This window comes from Procambarus clarkii, chromosome 27 (assembly GCF_040958095.1).
Source record: "Procambarus clarkii isolate CNS0578487 chromosome 27, FALCON_Pclarkii_2.0, whole genome shotgun sequence".
NCBI classification, from domain to species: Eukaryota; Metazoa; Arthropoda; class Malacostraca; order Decapoda; family Cambaridae; genus Procambarus; species Procambarus clarkii.
In genome coordinates this window covers 26,270,268-26,292,603 of record NC_091176.1, presented here as the reverse complement: position 1 = coordinate 26,292,603, position 22,336 = coordinate 26,270,268, and the positions used below count along the sequence as shown (strand labels likewise).

Below are 22,336 nucleotides of genomic sequence, written 5' to 3'. Positions count from 1 at the left end.
TGTATGATGTACATGTCAGTGTTTATCAACTGTATGCAGTTTAGATTAGCATTTTAAAAGCATTACAATCACCTTCTGTGGTTGATTATTCAATAAATCACTGAACTATATATTTAACAGATCTCTCACCCTGTCCATGGAGGACAGAAAATGTATATATGTTGGTTAGCATTGTAAATGTGTGGCCACGTCTGTGGTAGAATATAATAATAACAACATTAATATCAAACTGCTAGATGAGCAGGGGCATCAGATGAAAGGAATGTTCTCAACCGTTTCTCTCCTGCCCTGGGAGTGAACCCGGGTCTCTAAGTTGTATGCCAAGAACTATGTCTAATATAAGAAAAACAAAAAGGGAAATTGAATGAGAACTGAAAGATAAATACATAGGAAGAGCTGATAATAATCATGGAGAGAAAGAGACTAATTTTTTAGCGCCATGTTGGGTGTGTGTAAGAAATGTTTGGAGGTGCCCGAGCGGGTTGAATAATGTGAGGACCAGCTTGGTGGGATAAGGAGGCAGGAACACCTGATAAGGAAACTAAGTGAATCTTATGGTTCAAATACTACGAGAGGAGGCAAGAAAATGGAAGTGTTGGCATTACAAGTTATGCGGGTACATTAGTAATGGAAACACACAAATAGCGAATGAGGAGACAAGAGGGAAATAAAAGAAAATTATCCAGAAAATCGGATTTGAATGAGAGAATGGTAAATAGTGAAGAGGTCATTAGAAATAGGAGAGAATACTTTGAAAGTTTAATGGGTAAAAGTGATTTAAGATAAATTAATTTAAAGACGACTGGATTTTTATATCAAGTACTTTAAAAGTACACCAAAGAATAAACATTAAACATTTAAAGTAAATATTCAACATTTCATAATTCTCAGCAATCTTTTAAACCATTTTGGTTCAATAATCTGTATTGAGATTGAATAGTGAATTACAACGCTTTCTACAATGAGATAAGAGAGACTAAGGCAATTCATTTGATTTAAGTGGTTATTTGTTTCAATAGGCTCGTGAGCGGGATGGTGAAGGTAAGGTAATTACCAGGCGAAAGTGCTTAGCCAGTGTGACTATATAACACTAGGACGGGATATGAGGACCGGGAACTGGGGTATGAGGAAGGAGTGGTCACCAACCACTTAGACCACTGGGGATCGAACGCTGACCCCGTAAGATACAGAGCCTCTGCTCGACCGACTTGTCCAAGTGGATGGACGTGCTGTGGTGAAATTTGTCATTTACGTAAACAGTGATTACCGCGTAGTTATCGTTGGAGGTGCTGTTCATATTATGATTGCGTGTGTTCACTTATTATATGTACTGATGTTAATGGTTCCAGAACACATTTCACTATATATGAGGTGACGACCTAGTTAGGCGTGTTGAAGACTATTTTAATTAACTAGTAAGAAGATATTGTTCTTTAGATGAATCTATTATATTAATTTAAACACTCGATTACTGACATAGTGTTAGTAGATGTTCTTCGATTATTTTATCTGGTATAATTTATCCCTGTATCCCTGTGTGCTACACTTCATAGTGGCGCAGTGGTAAAACACTCGCCTCATGGCTGATTCATAATATTGAGAGAGCTGGACTGTTGCTATCAGCTCTGCGGTGCTTGACTTAAAACACCCCTTCATGACTACATTACTCGACCGACCCGATTTCCAATTGATGATCGTGGGCGAGGGAGCCGCATCATGATCACTTACATCACAAATTATTAAGTCGCGTTCATTTTGGGCCAAATATCTAAATAAAAGCCAAGGTAATCTGTGCCTGCTGCTCAGAGCTATGATAAGCACTAACACAAATTAAGAAGCTTGCCCTGGAAATGAAAGTGCGGTAAGAACACGTGGTCTTAAGAAGCGGTGGTGCGCTATACTAGGGGACGACTGCTCTAGTGCTTGGTTACTTGAATTTAATAGGTAGATCTAATTACTCTTAGTTCGTCTTCATAATAACTATGATTTAAATACCTGTACATTTATGAAGAAAAACATTAAAATCAAATAATAATAATAATAATGCTGATGACGCTACTAAGGTAGGAAGTGACAACGGTAACAAGACTGACGGCTAACGGGGGCAAATGGAGGGTCAGGGAAGAGGTGGTAAATAGCGCATACAGATAAAGGATACATAGTTACTCGGGTGATCAAAATATCCGACACATAGTGGGTGAAAACTACTGTCTTTGATGTAGTGTGATTTGGTAAGTGGCCAACGCTGGGGGGGGGGGGAGATGATAGGGACTGCGGGTGGTAGGGATGGAGGGTGGGGGGGGGGGAAGGGACAGGATAGAGAGGGAGATGGAAGGGGGAAGCACTGTGTGAAGGAGAGGAAGGAAGGGGGGGGGGGAGAACAGGAGAGGCCGGTAACAGAAAGGTTCACAGAGTGGACCTCCAGAGTGCAAGGATCATTAGGTATGCATATGGGAGTGCTGCGGGACCACGCGGCCACAACACGGCAAGAGACGTACACACACACAGTTGCCATAGAGCGGAGTACACACAGTTGCCATAGAGCGGAGTGCACACAGTTGCCATAGAGCAGAGTGCATACAGTTGCCATAGAGCGGAGTACACACAGTTGCCATAGAGCAGAGCGCACACAGTTGCCATAGAGCAGAGCGCACACAGTTGCCATAGAGCAGAGTGCACACAGTTGCCATTGAGCAGAGTGCACACAGGTGCCATAGAGCGGAGTGCACACAGTTGCCATAGAGCGGAGTGCACACAGTTGCCATAGAGCAGAGTGCATACAGTTGCCATAGAGCGGAGTACACACAGTTGCCATAGAGCAGAGTGCACACAGTTGCCATAGAGCAGAGTGCAAGTCACATGTACGGTAAGGGAACAACACAAGACAAACGCATGGAGAACACCTCACCTCACTCACAATGGGAAAAGAATTCAGTGAGAAGGAAATGGGAACCGAACATGGAACGGACGCAGAGACGGGAGAGGGTTACAAGGGGCCGATATGGACGGACTGGGTATGGACGGGCTGGATATGGAAGGGATGGATATGGAAGGGTTGAATATGGAAAGGCTGGATATGGAAGGGTTGAATATGGAAAGGCTGGATATGGAAGGACTGGATATGGAAGGGCTGGATATGGAAGGGCTGGATATGGAAGGGCTGGATATGGAAGGGCTGGATATGGAAGGGCTGGATATGGAAGACAGAAGAAGAGGATAATCATGACACAATATAGTGACAATCTAGTGACAGGAAACAGTATTTAATAGCGCCACCGTAACAGGTGTTACACCATGACAGGTGTTACACCATGACAATTGTTAGACCATGACAGGTGTTAGACCATGACAGGTGTTAGACCATGAAAGAAACAACCCGTGACCAATGTAACACACTTCACAAATTATCGTTTTTCCGGTAATATTTCAAAATCAATCTTTTGTTTACCAGCAAGACCAAGTCTTATCCCCCCCCCACCCCCTCACTTTAAAAGCGATTGCTGCTACAACCCTGTGTAGGTAACTAGGGACGCCGAGGGTAACTAAGACCACCGTGCAGGTAACTAGGGACGCCGAGGGTAACTAAGACCACCGTGCAGGTAACTAGGGACGCCGAGGGTAACTAAGACCACCGTGCAGGTAACTAGGGACGCCGAGGGTAACTAACACCACCGTGCAGGTAACTAGGGACGCCGAGGGTAGCTAACACCACCGTGCAGGTAACTAGGGACGCCGAGGGTAACTAACACCACCGTGCAGGTAACTAGGGACGCCGAGGGTAACTAACACCATCGTGCAGGTAACTAGGGACGCCGAGGGTAGCTAACACCACCGTGCAGGTAACTAGGGACGCCGAGGGTAGCTAACACCACCGTGCAGGTAACTAGGGACGCCGAGGGTAACTAACACCACCGTGCAGGTAACTAGGGACGCCGAGGGTAGCTAACACCACCGTGCAGGTAACTAGGGACGCCGAGGGTAGCTAACACCACCGTGCAGGTAACTAGGGACGCCGAGGGTAACTAACACCACCGTGCAGGTAACTAGGGACGCCGAGGGTAACTAACACCACCGTGCAGGTAACTAGGGACGCCGAGGGTAGCTAACACCACCGTGCAGGTAACTAGGGACGCCGAGGGTAACTAACACCACCGTGCAGGTAACTAGGGACGCCGAGGGTAGCTAACACCACCGTGCAGGTAACTAGGGACGCCGAGGGTAACTAACACCATCGTGCAGGTAACTAGGGACGCCGAGGGTAACTAACACCACCGTGCAGGTAACTAGGGACGCCAAGGGTAACTAACACCACCGTGCAGGTAACTAGGGACGCCGAGGGTAACTAACACCACCGTGCAGGTAACTAGGGACGCCGAGGGTAACTAACACCATCGTGCAGGTAACTAGGGACGCCGAGGGTAACTAACACCATCGTGCAGGTAACTAGGGACGCCGAGGGTAGCTAACACCACCGTGCAGGTAACTAGGGACGCCGAGGGTAACTAACACCACCGTGCAGGTAACTAGGGACGCTGAGGGTAACTAACACCATCGTGCAGGTAACTAGGGACGCCGAGGGTAACTTTGGGTGAAATTATAAGCACCGCAACACAGGCACTTGCTCAGACGATATCACTGACCACAGTAGAGTAGTTGCATTGTCAAAGATCGTTCATTTCTGGTTAGGCAAACCACTTCAATTTTGACGCTTGCCAAATGAGAACATCTTCGGAGTATTTAATTGTAGCACACCAAAAGTATACCAAAGTATACATATTATTTGTATTATTAATCTGATGAAGAGTTCTGTATACTCTCTGAAATACTCACACTAATTTGAGTAGGAATAAAAGTGAAAAAAACTGCCCACAAATATTAATTAGATTCACCGGAAATATCGATGTGTTGCCTCGGAGATCGACCTAGTTCATACCACGTTCAGGTGCCAGCTGACATCTTAGGCTCCCCAGGTCGCGTGCTGTACTAAGGTTGGGATCCCAGGTCGCAGCCTGCAGTAAAGTAGAGACCCCTAGGTCGCGTCCTGCAGTAGAGTGGGGACTCCATGGCGCCTGGAAGTACCTTAATATGGCGCCTGGGAGGGAGTGCCGCAGCACGGCGCCTGGCAGGGAGTGCCGCAGCACGGCGCCTGGGAGGGAGTGCCGCAGCACGGCGCCTGGGAGGGAGTGCCGCAGCACGGCGCCTGGGAGTGCCGCAGCACGGCGCCTGGCAGGGAATGCCGCAGCACGGCGCCTGGGAGGGAGTGCCGCAGCACGGCGCCTGGGAGGGAGTGCCGCAGCACGGCGCCTGGGAGTGCCGCAGCACGGCGCCTGGGAGGGAGTGCCGCAGCACGGCGCCTGGGAGGAAGTGCCGCAGCACGGCGCCTGGGAGGGAGTGCCGGAGTACGGCGCCTGGGAGGGAATGCCGCAGCACGGCGCCTTGGAGAGAGTGCCGCAGCGCCTGGGTGGGAGTGCCGCAGCGCCTGGGTGGGAGTGCGACGGGTGCGACCAAAGATAAAAAAGTTACCTCATTATGCTCGATCAGAAAATTCCACGAACGATGATATGAAATTCCACCACGTCACACTAAGCCAACCCGGCCCCTAATGACTCCTGAGGGGGTGGCGTGGGTGGAGGGTGGTGAGGGCGTAGGCGGGTGAGGAGGTGTGGGCGGGGTGTTATGAGGGTGGGCGGGGTGGCGAGGGCGCACGCTGACGAAAGGCAGGGCTGGTGACGTTAAGAGCCAAGAATGATACATCACCTGATGACAGGATCGTCGTTTATATAAGGACAGGGGAATGCTTCGCTTCACTATTTTGGAACTAGTAATATTGGTACTTAAACCTCACGACAGTGAAACACACAAGGCAGGAATGACATAATTACCATTACCAACGTACACAGTTGCCAGGGAAGTAAACATGGCAGATAAAGACAGACTATTTGGAACAGATGGTACACGAACAAGGTAATATAGGTGGAAACAAGTCCCAAAGTGAATCATAGGAGACAATTAAGTGAATCATAAAGACATTAGGAATACTTTTTTCAGTGTCAGAGTACTGATCGTACAGAAACCACTAAGAAGTGGCTTGAAATAGCCAGACGCTATACACAGCTTCCTGTGCAGATACTATAGTACACAAAAAGTTTCAGACGCTGGAGACGGAACACACAGGATGATGCATCAATGTCCTCCTATGAGCTGCTCACTCCATATTATTTGCAATTGCTAAAGAATATAAAATGATAATATTTATTTATCTGTATCCATAAAAGATAAAAGACGTCAGTCCGAGGCCAGATGCTTCGGGCTAACCTCCTTAAACTTTGCTGGATTAATGCTGATTTTATCAACAGTGTCATAGGGGCCTGGGGTCGGCCCAGTACATCATTGAAGGGGCCAGGGCCCCAATATCCCTCCTTCAAGAAGTCTGTGGATGTGAATTGTTCTGCCCCGAGTCAATCGAGTTCAAATTAGTTTAAATAATAATCACTTCAGATATTACTGTCAAAATGTATGTTCAGATGAAAGATTTACGTTCTGGTTACAACCTTTTGGTTATATTGACAGGGGGAAGAGCTTATGTAGGTAGGGAGGAGACTCGACGAAGGACGTGTGTAGTAAGGGAGGAGATGGGGAAGGGTGTGTGTTTGTGGGCAGGAGGGAGGAGATGGGAAAAAGGGCCTTTGTGTGCAGGGAGAGAGGAGACAGGGAAGGAGTTGTGAGAGTAGGCAGGGAGGAGATGGGAGAAAGGGCATGTGTAGGCAAAGGGCAAAGACAGTGGAAGGGCGTCTTTGAGCTGGGAGATGAGGGAGGGGCGACTGAGTGCTGGGAGATGAGGGAAGGGCGTCTGAGAGCTGGGAGATGAGGGAGGGGCGTCTGAGAGCTGGGCAGGAGACGGGTGTTGGCCGTGTGTGAGCTGTTAGGGAGGAGACGGGGGTATGACATGTGGGGACAAGGAGGGACGAGACGGAGGAAAGATTTGGATCTCAAATTATACGGCCCAATTCTACCCAGAATCGAACCCTGCACTCCTAAAGTGTAAGTCAGGCAGTAGCCAATGATGCTACAAAAGTGTCGGTGCGGTAGCTCAAATGTATGACGCTAAGTAATAATACACCATTCAAATGGGAATATTGGAGCTGAACACCAGATGAACGTCACTCTACCCACCTCCCATGGCCTGGAGCTGTGTCACGCCGCCTCTCTCTCTCATTTACCTGAAAAAGAGCAAATTAACACCGTGTTAGTACTTTTAAAATGATACAAAATAATATATTGTCATGATTGTGTACTACAGAGTCAAGAGACCCTGGTGATGCTATATGGAGCTCAATATGTAACTTTAATTGATTAAGAATATGTGGTCGGAGCTAATCTGTGGAAGATGGAAGTCTCTGAGCATGTTTGAATTATTGTATAATCCAAATTTAATAATAATTTCATAATTATATTTCCAAATTTATTCATTTAATTTTCCCAAATTTATTAATTTAATTTTCCAAATTTATTAATTTAATTTTCAAAATTTATTAATTTAATTTTCAAAATTTATTCATTTAATTTTCAAAATTTATTAATTTAATTTTCAAAATTTATTCATTTAATTTTCAAAATGTATTAATTTAATTTTCAAAATTTATTAATTAAATATTTCCAAATTTAATAACACAAATTTTAGTATCTCCTCAGGGCAATGGTTGCTAGCTTTGGTGAGCGATTAAGTAACAAGATTATTACCTAATGCTTTCACATGTTCCCAGGACACCTGACTTGACGCCATAGAAGCAAGTACAGCTGTCACTCGCTGATTGCTGAAGAGGGTCCCAGTTTGGGACTGAAATATTTAGTCTGTTTCCTTTTGTTTTCAAAATAGTGGGTTATTATTATTTCATATCTCTCTCTCTCTCTCTCTCTCTCTATATATATATATATATATATATATATATATATATATATATATATATATATATATATATATATATATATATATATATATATATATATATGACCGAAAAAGTAAGATTAATAATTCTAACACGAATTTTCTCAATCTTTCGTACATTTCTTTTCACTGTTGGAGGTAATTCAAAAATCAATTCTCCAAAATTCATTTTTATTTTTATTTTTGGAGAATTGATTTTTGAATTACCTCCAACAGTGAAAAAAAATGTACGAAAGATTGAGAAAATTCGTGTTAGAATTATTAATCTTACTTTTTCGGTCATATTTAATAATATATGTCTACAGGAAAGACTGCTACCAAAATATATATATATATATATATATATATATATATATATATATATATATATATATATATATATATATATATATATATATATATATATATATATATATATATATATATACATATATATATATATATATATATATATATATATATATATATATATATATATATATATAATATAATATATATATGCAACAACGATCACAAAAACACTGATCCAAGTATGCGGAAAAACCACTTGTGAAAAATAGAGAATGCTAAACGTGTTTTCGGCTTAATTAACCTTCATGAGAGCAAAATAGAATGAAGAAGGAAACGTTGTTGTTGTTGTTAGAGATTCAGCTACTCGGAACTAGTTCCAAGTAGCACGGGCTATGGTGAGCCCGTAACTTACCTGGCACAGGAGCGGGGCTGTGTAGTACGGGCATGAATAGCCCGAGTTCATGAAGAAGGAAACGTTGTAGGTAGATCTTATACCCGCCAGGACAGGTCACTTGACCACGAGGATAGGGGATGAAACCTCGGGATAAAAGGGGACGAAAAAGGCAAAGGAAAGGGGCAAATAAGGATAACCGTACAAAACAAAAACACTGAATAATATCCAGTGTTTTTGTTTTTATCCGTCGGATGGAAACAAATAAGTCAATAAATATCATAGGTTAAATGGATGGTATAAAGATGCGATACCATCACGTTCATCTCGTAAGTGAAACTAAGCAGGGAATGCCGCTCTCAGGTTCGTTAAGCAGTAGCAAGCGTTCCATGCCGAATACCTGCAAGAAAATGTCATCAACATACCTACAGTAGATATCAGGTTTAAGGTCTAGGCCAACGAGGACTTTCTCCTTAATAGTACCCACGTAAAAATACTAAATTAGACACCGAGGGGGTAACCCAAGGTGACATCATCTACTTTTTTGTACGTGAGATCATTAGGTCTCAGGAAGGGTGCCTCTTCAGTACCTGCTTTAATCAACGTCACATACAAGGTTCAAACACTATACACTGTTAATATACAAAGTTTAAAATACGTACACTGTCACACACATCATTGAAACAATAGACAGAAAGCATCGTATACCTCAATAGCAATGAATATTCAGCAATGTTTTCTGGAAACATTTGAAAGTAACAATCAGTAACACGACAACGTTAGCTTAAGATACAAAACTGAACATTTACATTGTTGCTTCTAGCACTCTGTAAATGGCGCTTCAATCCCATCAAAATCTGACAATTCCATTACACTGTTCCATATAATTTATCACGAGTTGCCAACCAAGGAATTAATATTAATTCGTACTGAAAAAAATTAAATATGATTTTACAATTACCATCAACAATTAACTGTGCCAAAATACTCATCTGATGCCCTGCAATAAAATATACTAAAACGGAAATTCATTAACCTTTCCTGAAATCATGTTTTGATGTTCACGAGTTAATCGTGTGCTTAAATCAATATATTCTATGATTTAATTTTATAACAAATATTATTTATGTGCAATGACACATTTAGAAATTTGTTTACGCTAGACCAACAAATCACATGAAAAAAACTTTTGAGATTTAACTGAAACGAGTAACAATATATTTTCATTTAAATATACATACATACCTAGAAAAGTAAAAAAAAAAAATGTGCTTATATTTAACAATTACAAAGCCTGTGTCTTTTCAAGAATGGTGGCCAGACGCTTGCGGCTAGCCTCACCCAGTTTTGAACATAATTTATGTTGGGTACGTCTCCAGTATGGGCGGGTCGAGGCAGCTGTCATTGGAACAAATGCCACTTGATACGCTGCCAAGATAACACGCACTGTAATATGTGTTCATAAGGTTAATAACACTGGTTACCCAACCACCATATTCACCCATCCCCGCCCTTCTGTTGCTGCCTCCGGAGTTTGTTTTTCTACCATAGACGTGGCCACACATATGCTAACCACCTCTGTACCACCAGAAATGGTACCAGAGGGTACCACCTCTGGTGCCAATGTGGGGACCCATAGCCTCGGAGAAGAAAATAAAAAAGTATTCAGAGAAGACCTTGTGGTTTCTCACTGAACACTAATATTATCTTCTCCTACCACCCCCATTCTTTTGTATGTACACATATGTATTTGTTTTATTTGAGCTTTGTTACAAAAAAGGAGTTACATATAGGGTACAAAGATGGTTATCATAAATTGTCGAGTTCCTCCAGCTCCTCAGATGGCGGGCAGGAACCCTGAATGCAGTGTGCATTTCCCCTCCGTATCGCCACTATATATATATATATATATATATATATATATATATATATATATATATATATATATATATATATATATATATATATATATATATTGTGTGTGTGTATATGCATTATGTGTGTATATGTTACATAGCGGTGCCAGGCTCGACCTGGTCTCTTTGACTCTTCCTCTTTGTGTGGTCTGTTGTCGTGTATCTTGTCTATGTGTTTGTATGTGTTTCTATCTATTCATCTGTGTCACTGTTTCTGTACGTCCAGAAACAGAGACACAGATGAAGAGCGTCGGCCCAAACATAAGTCACACAACTCGTCTACAAAACACCATTAGCACGAGCAGCATATAAAAGCCGGTTAATATTATATCATTTACATATTATCACACGCATTTTAAATGAAGAGGGGATACAATATGTTTGTTAATTACGCCACGAGTCTCTATATGTCACATTAATTGGCTTTTGATTTCAGCTACATTGTTCGAATCACTGGCAATTTAAAAAGATATCTTCATCCGAAAAAGTTTTTAATTGGTGCTATTGTTAGCTAGAAGATCTGTGGTGGACACTCAGGGACGATACTGCAACTTTAGCTCGTTCTTACTCTGCCTCCACTCACACCACTGGCGCTCACACTGGCTGCTCGAGCATCAGAAGTGCTCACACTGGCTGCTCGAGCATCAGTGGTGCTCACACTGGCTGCTCGAGCATCAGAGGTGCTCACACTGGCTGCTCGAGCATCAGTGGTGCTCACACTGGCTGCTCGAGAATCAGAGGTGCTCACACTGCCTGCTCGAGCATCAGAGGTGCTCACACTGGCTGCTCGAGCATCAGAGGTGCTCACACTGGCTGCTCGAGCATCAGAGGTGCTCACACTGGCTGCTCGAGCATCAGTGGTGCTCACACTGGCTGCTCGAGCATCAGTGGTGCTCACACTGGCTGCTCGAGCATCAGTGGTGCTCACACTGGCTGCTCGAGCATCAGAGGTGCTCACACTGGCTGCTCGAGCATCAGAGGTGCTCACACTGGTTGCTCGAGCATCAGTGGTGCTCACACTGGCTGCTCGAGCATCAGTGGTGCTCACACTGGCTGCTCGAGCATCAGTGGTGCTCACACTGGCTGCTCGAGCATCAGTGGTGCTCACACTGGCTGCTCGAGCATCAGTGGTGCTCACACTGGCTGCTCGAGCTTCAGTGGTGCTCACACTTGGTGCACACTATAAGAGATAACAAAGCTATTGTATAATAGAACCCTACTATAATTAAGCTGTTATAATAGAGGCAATTATAATAGCTCTGCTGTAATAGAACCTTATTATAATTCTTGTTGTAACCGAGCCCTGTTATATTAGTTCTGCCACAATAGAGCCTCGATATTAAAGAGCCCCTGCCAATATAGAGCCTGTAATAATAGACCCCTACCCTAATAGTCATGCTATAATGAGGCCCTGCCATAATAAAGCCCTACAATAATAGAACTCTACCATAATTAAGCCATGCTATAAAAAAGCCCTGCCATACGAACCATGCCATAACAGAGCACTGCTATAATAGAGCCCTGCCATAACAGAGCCCTGCCCTAATAGAGCCCTGCCATAACAGTGCCCTGCCATAACAGAGCCCTGCCCTAATAGAGCCCTGCCATAATAGAGCCCTGCCATAATAGAGTCCTGCCATAACAGAGCCCTGCCCTAATAGAGCCCTGCCCTAATAGAGCCCTGCCCTAATCGAGCCCTGCCATAATAGAGCCCTGCCATAATAGAGCTCTGCCATAATAGAGCCCTGCCATAATAGAGCTCTGCCATAACAGAGCCCTGCCCTAATAGAGCCATGCTATAATAGAACCCTGCCATAACAGTGCCCTGCCCTAATAGAGCCCTGCCATAATATAGTCCTGCCATAACAGAGCCCTGCCCTAATAGAGCCCTGCCATAACAGAGCCCTGCCATAATAGAGCCCTGTCACAATAGAGCCCTGCCCTAATTGAGCCCTGTCACAACAGAGCCCTGCCCTAATAGAGCCATGCCATAATAGAGCCCTACCATAATAGAGCCCTGCCCTAATAGAGCCCTGTTCTAATAGAGCCCTGCCATAATAGAGCCCTACACTAATAGAGCCCAGCTCTATTAGAGCCCTGCTGGTGGAGGCTGGTTGGTCTAGCCGGGTCCCATCCTATAACTGGACCTCTCCTCGGGGACGGGACCTTTGGGACGTCCACTGGATTGTATCCTGGCTTGAGGCTGGCTTCCTCGCTCAATACTCTCCTGGCTTGAGGCTGGGTTCCTCGCTCTATACTCTCCTGGCTTGAGGCTGGGTTCCTCGCTCTATACTCTCCTGGCTTGAGGCTGGGTTCCTCACTCAATACTCTCCTGGCTTGAGGCTGGGTTCCTCGCTCAATACTCTCCTGGCTTGAGGCTGGGTTCCTCGCTCAATACTCTCCTGGCTTGAGGCTGGGTTCCTCGCTCAATACTCTCCTGGCTTGAGGCTGGGTTCCTCGCTCAATACTCTCCTGGCTTGAGGCTGGGTTCCTCGCTCTATACTCTCCTGGCTTGAGGCTGGGCTCCTCGCTCTATACTCTCCTGGCTTGAGGCTGGGCTCCTCGCTCTATACTCTCCTGGCTTGAGGCTGGGCTCCTCGCTCTATACTCTCCTGGCTTGAGGCTGGGTTGTGGAATGTAGTGGATTATGGCGCCACTATTCTCCAAGATGGGTGAACGAGTCCGATATATTTCAACGTCTCAGTTAAAGAATTTCATGACCTATAAAATACATTCTGGGATGTGTTACTATTTCGGTTAATAACGCCAAAATTCCACGTGTGTCGCTTGCTTAATAAACACCGGTTGGTTACTCCTTATATCGGGGTGGGGGAGGGAGGAGTGGGGTAATGTGGCACTTATGCCAACACTCGTTAAGGATCACGACAGTCATCATCCGACTCACAAATATGTTAATATATGTAACCCTCTAGCGGTTACACGACTGTCTATTGTATAATCACTTACAGTGACAGAACTAAGAATTGGGCTGTTATATGTAGTGCTCCAGTAACAGCAAATGTTCCTTTAACAGCCAATGTCCCAATAAGTAAATTTCCCGGTCACTCCCAGTTTTGCAGTAACGCCTAGTGCCCTATAACTCATAATGCCACTGTAACTCACAATACCCTAGCAAATTACAGTGTCTCAGCACCTAGCACTATCCCAGCACTTCCCCAGCGCCCGACAGAGTGCTCCTCAAACACCGTAGTACCATCCAAGATCGTCATATGTTTCTCACAAGGCGCAAGTCGAGCGTACTATGTGTCGTAAACCTGGCCCACTGTACACACTAGCGCCATCTGTGTATGGTTTAGGAAGCATCCAGGCGTTGGTGGGTGGTCTGTGGACTACACCTTTGGCACATGCTGTAGAAACCATTCAGGTGGGTGGTGTAGACTCCCCCCCCCCTTACCTACACCTTTTATAAACTTAGATTATTTGTTGAGTGGACGCTGTTCTCTTCTGGTATTTGTGTCTACGCACAAGAACATTTGTATGAAATGATCTGGCAATACTGTGCATATTTAAGAAGGTATATTTAGATTATATATTTATATATATATATATATATATATATATATATATATATATATATATATATATATATATATATATATTATATATATATTATATTTAGGGGTACCACCACTGGTTTAATTAAAGGGACCCACATCCTCGAAGAAGAAAATAAATAGTGTTCAGAGAAGACCTTGTGGATTCTCACTGAATACTTTAATCTTTTCCTCTCCTACCACCCCTATTATTTTTTTGTTTATTTGATTTTATTGCAATGCTACAGTTTACAGAAAACACACACTTATATAACAATATACCAATCAGTGTTCGAAGACCTCGTCCAGCTCCTCGGGGGTCGGGTGCGTACCCAAGATACAGCACGCATTTCCCCTCTGAACAGCGACACTGAGGCGCTATATAATTATAAAATATTATATATATTATATATATATATATATATATATATATATATATATATATATATATATATATACATATATATATATAATTATATATATATATATATATTATATATATAATATATATTATATATAATATATATTATATATATAATATATATTATATATATAATATATATTATATATATAATATATATTATATATAATATATATTATATATAATATATATTATATATATATATATAATTATAAAATAATTTTTTTTTTTATAGTGAAAGTTGGTGGATGTGTTGTTTTTGGATATGAATGACACTAAAGTTCAAACCAAAGAGGTCAAGATCAAAAGTCAAATGTAAATAACAAGTCACTATCTAAAGTCCAAAAGTTTTACTTCTATCAAGATCTTGTGTGTTGATGAATATATTCCCAGCTGAACTTTTATATTCACCGCCGCTAACTGACCTTATTCTTTTCCAATGACCTTAAAGATTCAATAAATATTTGCACACAAGCTACCTATGAGCCTGGATCAGCTACAGCAGCACTCAGCAACAACGTTTATATCCAGACCAAAATAAAAATACTACGACTAAAATACTCTGAGCTCAGCGGAGTTCACCGCTAAAATAATCGTCAGTGCTCCAGACCCCAAACATTCATGGACCTGTAAATAAACCAAAGCATCAATCACCCATCGGAACACCCTACATAAACCATCAGTAAAACTGACTGTCGTCCACATGATTTTTTACGAGGCAGCTATAGCTTCAGGCACGACACCCAGGCTTTCCTCTTAACAAAACATCCACATTTACGTATGGATGTAATATTTTCAGATTTAGAAACTAATTCGTAGGTGATTTACACAAATCGTTACAGTTGTGGCTGTACCACAACTGTGTGGTACAGCCACAACTGTAAGTGCACGGTGTGTGTACAGCTACCTCAGTGCACGGTGTGTGTACAGCTACCTCAGTTCACCGTGTGTGTACAGCTACCTCAGTGCACCGTGTGCATGTATACAGTTACCTATGTGCATGGTATGTATACAGCTACCTCAATGCACGGTGTGTATACAGCTACCTCACTGCACCGTGCAGCAACCAGCCCAGATGACACCTGAGGGCTGTGATGATGACCGAGGGCTCTGTGGACCAGCAGAGTGCCATGATGGAGGGGCCACTGCAGGCCAGCAGAGTGCCATGATGGAGGGCCACTATAGGCCTGCAGAGTGCTGTGACGGAGTGCCAATGCTACACCATGCTGGTTACTGGTATCAGGAAGAAAAGACTAGTCTCCTCTCTCCCCCGGACGCAGGACATTAGTGAGTAGGAACACACAGATGTGACGAGCGGGCCGCAATATTGCGAGAGCACTGACTGGTCGACGTACTATATTACACATGCACGTATATCATTGATAGGATAAAGGGAAATTATAGAATACCATATCCTCATTGCGGCTGCAGAGAGGGTTATCAGGAAGGAGGAGAGGGCAAGTGGTATAATTAATGGAGACGAGGGTGGGAAGAAGTAATGTATAGAAGGGGAGGAAAAGGAGACGTAGAGGAAGGAGTGAGAGAGGGAGAGTGGGGATTATCCAAGACTAGCTGTGGTTGGCCTTGGCTCCAGTGATCCAGAACTTCCTCACCAAGTTGGGGGCCCAAGACTTCCAATCAGTCGCCTGTGACAAAGCTGAACATCTGATCCATTGTGCTACAATAATTGACAATTTGTCAAGTGGTGTAATCCCAGAACGGAGGACTTTCAGTCCACACAGGACTCGCCTCGCAACATCCTCCTGACATCACCAGTGTGGGCGTGATGCTGCGCACGGCCGCCCCGGTTGATACATACAGTTAACTAATGTTATAATGTGGTGAGGTGACACCATTGGTACTCGCCTCACCATGCTAACTCTAAATCTCAGTCCCAGTAATGTCTTTAGGACGTAGCAGCTGACTAACTCCCAGGTACCTACTTACAGCTTGGTGAACATACACATCAGCTGAAAGAGACTCTGCGCACACCCTCTCTTAGCACCCCACGCCCTCTTTTACCACCACCACACCCTCTCTAACCATTACACTGGTGTGTTAAGAGAAGCGTGTGACCTGGTCGCTGCTGGGTACCACTTCTAGTGTGTGTGTATTCACCTAGTTGTGTTTGCGGGGGTTGAGCTTTGCTCTTTCGGCCCGCCTCTCAACTGTCAAATAACAGTTTACTACTTTTTTTCTACACCACACACGCACACACACACCCCAGGAAGCCGCCCGTGACAGCTGATTAACTCCATGGTACCTATTTAATGCTAGGTAACAGAGGCATTCAGGGTGAAAGAAACTTTGCCCATTTGTTTCTGCCTGGAGCGGGAATCGAACCCGCGCCACAGAATTACGAGTCCTGCGCTCTATCCACCAGGCTACCAGGCCCTCCGTATGTGTGTGTGTGTGTGTACTCACCTATTTGTGCTTGCGGGGGGGGGGTGAGCTTTGGCTCTTTGGTCCCGCCTCTCAACTGCCAATCAACTCGTGTACAGATTCCTGAGCCTACTGGGCTCTATCATATCTACATTTGAAATTGTGTATGGAGTCAGCCTCCACCACATCACTGCCTAATACATTCCACCTGTTAACCACTCTGACACTAAAAAAGTTCTTTCTAACGTCCCTGTGGCTCATGTGGGTACTCAGTTTCCACCTGTGTCCCCTTGTTTGCGTACCACCAGTGCTGAATAGTGTTGTGTGTGTGTGTGTGTGTGTGTGTGTGTGTGTGTGTGTGTGTGTGTGTGTGTGTGTGTGTGTGTGTGTGTGTGTGTGTGTGTGTGTGTGTGAGTGTTTTTCTTTTTTAATCTGCCAAATATATTCTGAAATACCTTTCAGTTTTCATCCACGGAACCAATAATGGAAACGAGTATTTTTGTTACGAGCAAGCAGAAGATGGAGTGGAGGGGGGGGGGGTCAGAGAGCCATAAGGGTGGGGGTGGTGAGGATGGGAAAGCAAAGGACTCTCCGTGATTGGTGGCAATTGATTGAGAGTGATATTGTGTGTCTGACTCCCTATCTTTTCCATCCTCTCTCTCTCTCTCTCTCTCTCTCTCTCTCTCTCTCTCTCTCTCTCTCTCTCTCTCTCTCTCTCTCTCTCTCTCTCTCTCTCTCTCTCTCTCTCCACATGAGTGAAGGAGTACCTCATGAGAGTGAGGGAGGCGTCTCCATCAGCGTGACTCGCCCAGCAGGTGCTTACCTCCCCCCCCTCCCCGCTACTACTCATACCTCGCGGCCTTTACACGTTTTTACTTGTATTAATTGTGCGGAAATTGCGCCTTTCAAGTTGCTCACAAACCCCTCACAGAATAGCCTCAAAATGTGCGTAGGGAAGGAGGGGTGGTGATTCATGTAGTTTGTGGAATATTGGTTACCAAAATCCAATTATTCAGTATGACATGTAAACAGTCCTTTGTTAGTTACATGTGAATTCAGGGATTACGTACTTGGGAATGTCTCTTTGGTGTGTAGAAAAACTATAATATCCATAGGATGACTTGGGTTGTGTGTGTATACGTCATAACTTTCATAATTCATCTTGTGCCCAATAGACAGGAGACAGATTAACAAGTGTGTCACTTGTATGGAATGTGTATAGTCACGATAATTAACATTCCGGTTCAATAATACAGGACATAAAATATGTCAGTCGATGGGGTGGAAGATTAGTTATATGGAACGCCATGCTGGACGCTACACCTAAACTGGATTAACGGAAAGAGCCACATCCAGACATATACTGTACAGTATATGCACCAAGAGGCGTGCTGGGCCTGCTTCTCGGTGCATATACACCGAGAGCTGTTCTTAGTCTACTATGTTCAGGACTAAAGTATACTTATTGGTTGATACGAGGGCTATTGTGGTGGCCTTGACCCTCCAGAGGTTGATAGGTCTCGGTATACATGTCGTACCTAATAGCCAGTTGTCTAAGAAGCCGAATTCTCGTGATATATTTAATTTTTCCAAATGTTTTTCTTAAGAAATGATAAAGTTTTCATTGTATTATATATGATTGAAATTTTATGTTACTTGAGTAAAAACTAATATAGAAATCTTATCAAACCTCAGCAACCTAACCTAACTTAACAAAACTAAGTCAGTAATTCATGTTCCTAATAAAATTGATTATTATTGCCAGAACAGAACCAATCTGGAAAGAAATATTTGAAAATAACGAAAACCATTTGGCTTGTTAGGCACCACGGACCTTGGATAGTAGGCCAAGAAGTGCGGTTCTGGCTCTTAGACAAGATATATATACACTGAAAGTTTTTTTACTTAGGTCTTGGACTTGGCTCAGGACTCAAATATTTGTGTTGGCTGGTCAGTAAGCGCTGATGTGGCCTTAATTAACCCTCCAGAGGTTGATAGGCCTCAGACCCAACACCAAAGATCCATGATTACAATTCAGTGGTTCGACATCTAGTTGCAAATACAGAACAATACCAAACTATCGCCTCCCGCTATATGTTGGTGCACATACTGTACAGTATATGTCTGGATGTGGCTCTTTCCGTTACTCCAGTTTAGGTGTAGCGTCCAGCATGGCGTTCCATATAGCTAATCTTCCACCCCATCGACTGACATATTTTATGTCCTGTATTATTGAACCGGAATGTTAATTATCGTGACTATACACATTCCATACAAGTGACACACTTGTTAATTATGTTGTTTTAAAACATAAAAAAACTGAATATAACAAAAATAAATAAGTTGGGCCAGACGAATCAAAGAAATAATCACTTAAATGAAGAAATAAATTATTCATAAATAAGAGAAAACGAACATGGGACACTAATCTAAACGAGCCAATTCAAAATATGCTTAAAAATTAGCTAATTTAAATCTAGCCAATTTTTATCATGACATCTGAATAAGGTTATGGTCTGATGAGGGAATGGCGTCTAACATGTGACTGGGATGATCTGACAGCGGAAATGGAGTTCTGTGATAATCATAGGATGTGATGTGATCATCTTGTGAGATCACGAACTATATTTTATAATTAACAAATATCTAGCCACTATACCTGTAATTAGTCAGACCACGCGGGCTGATGGCTTTATAAGACACAAGACTCGGCACTACTATTTTAGGTATCTTGAGATGATTTCGGGACTTAGCATCCCCGCGGCCGGGTCCTCGACCAGGCCTCCTTTTTGTTACACACCCCTAGGGAAGCAGCCCGTAGCTAACTCCCAGGTGCCCATTTACTGCTAGGTAACAGGGGCATCAGGGTGAAAGAAACATTTTGCCCATTTGTCTCCGCCTCCACCGGGAATCGAACCCGGAACCTCAGGACTACGAATCCGAAGCGCTGTCCACCCAGCTGTCAGGCGCCTAGCTGGGTGGACAGATTAATTAATCTCAAAGTTTTTCAAATAACATAAGGATTGAAAAATAAAAAATATATATTTTGAGGATAAAAAAAAACTTAATTTAGTTATTTAGTTAAGTGTTTCCTAATTTGAGATGTTAAATATCCACAGAACGGGAGAAAATATATTTAATATATTTAGGAACATTAATAAAGGAACAGGAAGGAAAAGTCAACTATTCACAAAAGATCTGAGTATCTCGTCAAAAGCTGAAAAAGGATAACCATTATTCTGGAGAAAAAATATAAAATTTTATTTCTGAATCAAAATTGAACTAAACTGAGCATAAAAATAATATCTATCAACTAATACTCTGGTGGCATTCTGCTTGAACATTAAACGAACAAAAGATTACAAATTCCATCCCAGTCCAGTGAAAATTGATTTAATATAGAGGTAAAAAAGCAAGTCTTATCATTCATTACTAACACATCAACCCAATTATAATATGTAATCAACTTTGCAGCTAATTTTGAACTTCATGTTCAAGTGTTACGAATTCAGACAAAATCTACCCGGTAATTCAGCCAATACGAGATGTATTGTTAACATAAACCATCATTAAGAGTAAAATTTATCTATATTATTACTGATTTGTTAAATATAATTTTGTTCATTTGGTTCTGTTAATTTTGTTTATTGATTAAACAATAAATAACTTAAAGTTTAGACATGGAAAATAAACCACTATATGTTTTTAGAAGTATTGGCGTCAGTGAAGTGCACATCTACCACAAGACCCACACCACACCACCACAAGACCCACACCACACCACCACAAGACCCACACCACACCACCACAAGACCCACACCACACCACCACAAGACCCACACCCCATCACCTCACCACATCTACCACAAGACTTACACTCCACCACATCTATCATACGACCCACACCCTCACCCCCCCCCCCCCACCAACTAGTGGAACAAGAGGCGGGATAAATGATGATAAGTGATGAATGATAACACCACAAGTCCCCCGACACGTCTTAAGATCTGGTGATGAATACATTACTTTCGCTGAAACATACGTCACGGACGCAACAATTATCGCTGCTCCCTCCAACTTTGGCCTTTTACTATATGCTGGTGTTCTTTGATGGACGTACAATTTATGATGAGTACGATGATATACGACGAGTACTCTTCTCTTATGATCACCTCTTTATATTTTATGAAGAGCCAGATTGACGGAAAAGGCCTAGAGTAGGCCTACGACAGTCTTAATACAATGTCTTGTATGTTTTATTTGTTTTTCCCATTGTCCATCTGCAAGTGGCGAGTGTTGACGCCTTACAAGTACGCTAGGCCTATACTTCCAAGTAGGCAGTTGAAAACCCGTTGAAAACAGGGTGGAAAGAATAACTTCTCCTCAAACTCTCCTTAATACCCCCACACACCCACTCTTAAATAACTCCCACACCCACTCTTACCATCCCACACTCTTTTTTCAACCCACCCACTTAACACTCACACGTCCACTCGAAACACCCCCACACCCTCTCTTTAACACCCCCCCCCCTCACACCCTCTCTTTAACACCCCCCCCCCTCACACCCCTCTCTTAAACACCACTCAAGCCCTCTTACCTCACCCTCCCAACACCCTCACATCTTAACACCACACTCCCACTCACAACACCCCCTCATCCTCCCTTAGCACTAGCGATGAGACAGGCTAACAGTTAGCTTCGTATGTCTGTTTGTCACTTAGTAACATTCTACAGCATCAAAACAAATCACACCGGAGCTAACCTTGGATAGATACATATAAAATTTGTCACATATGTACAGGTGTTCCTAATTAATTATAACTGCTTTCAATGTGAGCTTCCAATAACAATACATTTATTAATTACATGTAACAAAAGGCATAAAATTAGAGTTGACTTCAACTGACTAAAACATACAGTTACAAAGTTAGTTATTTACCTAACATAAATGATAGCTACATTATGAACACATACACCAAAAACAAAGCACAAATGTAAAGAAAGCAGACATCTAAAGTTTCCCACTGAAGCAGGTATCACACTCGCTGAGGAAGATAAGCTGATGATAACAAAAGATAGCGAACTGAGAGGCCTCACCCATCAAAGTGTATTCATCTTGGTTCACAAGCGGGGAAATATCCCCGCTGGAGGAGCTGCTCAGCCACCGACGCGTCTATGGCCTCTGTTATCGCTCCCTCAGTCACCAGCATCAGTATACTGAAGCTTGCAGGCCCAGTGACGCACACCACACCAGTGTGTGTGTGTGTGTGTGGCTGCTGGTGTATGGTAGAGTGTGTGGGTGCTAGTGTATGGTAGTGTGTGTGGGTGCTAGTGTATGGTAGACTGTGTGGTTACTAGTGTATGGTATCTAATTCATAAATGGAAGGATCTTCCTTTAAAAGAACCATTTTATCGGGATGATATAAGTTAGGC

The 22,336-nt window shown here is 43.1% G+C and overlaps 1 protein-coding gene across 14 annotated transcripts in view; it reads right to left on the bottom strand.

Moving 5' to 3' along the window:
• Stacl (Stac-like) overlaps positions 1-22,336 on the bottom strand; it is a 723,254-nt gene that overhangs the window by 662,914 nt on the left and 38,004 nt on the right. The window contains exon 1 of one of the 14 annotated variants that reach the window (XM_069332487.1): positions 7,174-7,211. The exons of the other annotated variants lie outside the window; for them this stretch is intronic. The gene's annotated coding sequence lies outside the window, so the exon portion shown is untranslated. Of the gene's footprint in view, positions 1-7,173; positions 7,212-22,336 lie in introns of those variants that run through there. 14 annotated transcript variants of the gene reach the window in all.